Source organism: Eumetopias jubatus, unplaced genomic scaffold (assembly GCF_037043125.1).
Source record: "Eumetopias jubatus isolate StellerSeaLion01/CBP00866 unplaced genomic scaffold, mEumJub1_p1.0 scaffold_14, whole genome shotgun sequence".
In the NCBI taxonomy this organism is placed as follows: domain Eukaryota; kingdom Metazoa; phylum Chordata; class Mammalia; order Carnivora; family Otariidae; genus Eumetopias; species Eumetopias jubatus.
The window spans coordinates 68,841,588-68,844,656 of record NW_028274820.1 but is presented as its reverse complement, the minus strand read 5'-3'; the positions used below and the strand labels follow the sequence as shown (position 1 = coordinate 68,844,656).

Here is a 3,069-nt window from a genome sequence, read left to right as displayed (position 1 = left end):
ACTGATAAGACCTCATATTACCATCTCAGGAGTATAACAAGGTTAAGACGATTGCTGTCTCAGCAAGATGCTGAGCTTTTGATTCATGCTCTTCTAACAACAAGGCTGGATTACTACAATTTGTTGCTGGCATCCCTCCCAGAAGGCTCACTGCTTTGACTTGACTTTGCAGAGGATTCAGCAGTCTGGGTGTTCAACAACTAATAGACAAATGCCTCCACATACCATATCGGTACCACAAACATTAGGCTGAAATACAGAATTGGTTTGAAAAATTGTAAAGACAAGTCCTTGCTTTTAACCCTATGAAACACAGTGAACCTTTTCCTTCCAGAAACAAGGCTTTCATAAATACTCCTGGCATAGAACCGACTGTGGCTCAAGAGGTCTAAGCTACTTGGTAAGAATGTGACACTTCTCTTGACTTAAGGCTCCGATCAGAAATCTGGGGAAAATCTCTCTTTTGAAGAGCCTACTGTGCTTGCAGCCAATTCCCACTTGCCAGCACACTTAGCTATATTTTATCAGAAAGAAAAGAAAGAGTAATACTTATAATACAATAATATTCTATATCTGCATTAACACCTTAGAGAAACTCAAAGCACACAATGTCCCAGTGTCTAAAGTCTCAGTGAGAAGTATTTCTTATTGACTCTTATAGTATCTGGATCAAGTCTCTTCCATCCAGCAGACCAGAACTTATCAAAGAATGCTCCTGGAACCACCCACCTCAAGATCACCCAGAGTTTTCATTAAAAACACTGATTTCAGGGTTCTATTCCTAGAATCATAATCTCTGGGGTTAGGGCTAAGAATCAACATTTTTTAACCAAGCTTCCCTGGTGATCCTAATATACACTAAAATTTGAGGACCTGTGTATACTAGCCACTGCACCTTACAGAGCTACACTGTAATGTAACTCCTAGAGCTCTAGTGAACATTCACAAAGCGTCCTTCAGAACCCAGCATGCTGGCTCTGGTAGGTAGCCACTGTTTCTACCAACGATGTGTGAAGAAATGAGCCACTGATGAATCCACATGGGAATTTCAAAGGCCAAGGGGATACCCTTCTCTGCTCTTGTGATCTGCTCAGCATTCCTACACGTTCAGAGAAACTTCTCTAGTAACGAACTATAGAAATGATCCCTGAAAGTATAGTCTTCTGCTCAGCATTCCTGACAGAGGTAGACAAGCCATGAGTAGAGTTGTGAGACCGAACAAAACAAACAGACAAAAAATGAAAAGAGAACACCCAGTGAAATTTGAATTTCAAGTAAATAATTTTTTTTTATTTTATGTACTTATTTGACAGAGAGAGACACAGCGAGAGAGGGAACACAAGCAGGGGGAGAGGGAGAGGAAGAAGCAGGCTTGCCGCTGAGCAGGGAGCCCGATGCAGGGCTCGATCCCAGGACCCTGAGATCATGACCTGAGCCGAAGGCAGACGTTTAATGACTGAGCCACCCAGGCGCCCCCAAGTAAATAATTTTTAATGTAAGTATGTCTTGGAAATATTTGGCCATGTTAGCCTCAGACTATATAGTCCTACACTGACCCGAGGTCTTCTCTTGGCTGGTGTCCCCTCCCAGCCACAGAAGGATTAAAGGTCAAAAGATCTCGGCAGAGAAGCCAGAGGGTCTACCCTGTGCCTCCAGAAGAGCTGTGGGTTTTACTCTTGAGGAGCACGGTGAGCTTTTCCTCCTAGGCTCATCGCCACTGCCTAGACAGGGCCCTATCCAAGGGAGGGGCTTTTGCTTCTCTGATCCTCTGATATCTCGTCTATTTTAAAAAAGGCAAAAATGTTCCCTCATAAGGGCTGCTGTGCTAATTAAGTGAAGTGACGTGTATAAAGCTTAACAACAGTATTTATTTCCTCACCTTTGCTCTCTTCAGAGCTGTATCACTTCACTCTCAATATTAATGCAGTCTCATCATCCCCACCAACTCACTTACACACATGCAAACACATGCACAAATAAGTGTTGCACGCGCTCACCCTTGCACTGACACATCCACATGAGCATGCACACACATACTTTTTGGAGTTCCACTTATGCTCCAGGTAGGAGCTTGGCATGTTAGCAGAGAGGTCCAGAGAGAGAAGGTTCTGAAGCCACGCATTCAAATTCCATCTCTGTCATTTATGATTTTTGTGTGACTTTGGCTAGGCCTTCAATGTCTTCATACCTGAAATTCCTCATTTGTAAAATGGGAATAATAATGCCGACTTCATAAGGTTGTTGTAAAGATTAAGTACGTTCCTACAACCAACCACTTAGAATAGTGCCCGCACACGGTGATCTTCAGTAACTATCAGCTATTAGCTCTTGTTATTTTTATCACTATCACCATCATCATCATCATCTCCATCCAACCCAGATGTGTTCTTCACACTCAGGAACCTCACAGGACCAAGAATGACTTCCTCAAGTAATCCCTCTCACTTAGGACTGGAGTGACCTCCAAATGCCCATATTTTATTCTCACTAGGACCTAGAAAAAGAGTTGGATCATACCTGACTAAACTGATTTCCATCCTCTCACAATTTCCAAAACATATTTGTTATTGAGATGCTCTTTAATTGACCTAAATAACAACAAATACAGGAATAGCTCAGAGTTCTCATGATTCTGCATTTATTTTGGCAACTAGTTGTTTGGTTGAAAAAGCTTGTCCTTAGAAATTGTCAAAACATTGGGGCGCCTGGGTGGCTCAGTCGTTAAGCGTCTGCCTTCGGCTCAGGTCATGATCCCAGGGTCCTGGGATGGAGCCCCGCATCGGGCTCTGCATCGGGCTCCCTGCTCGACGGAGAGCCTGCCTCTCCCTCTCCCACTCCCCCTGCTTGTGTTCCCTCTCTCGCTGTCTCTCTCTCTCTGTCAAACAAATAAATCTTTAAAAAAAAATTGTCAAAACATCAAAATATGTAAGCCATTATATTTTAAATGTTTCATATAAACATACAGGATCAAAATGTGTCCATTCTTGGGAAAAATGTGATTCCCATTGTCACTACTAATTTAAATTTTTGTAAAGAATATGCCTGGTTCTTCCTCATTGACCATCACTC

General features: G+C 42.6%; 1 pseudogene; it reads right to left on the bottom strand.

Moving 5' to 3' along the window:
• Positions 1-976: 976 nt before the first annotated feature.
• LOC114210718 (small nucleolar RNA U3) lies at positions 977-1,163 on the bottom strand (annotated as a pseudogene).
• Positions 1,164-3,069: the final 1,906 nt, after the last annotated feature.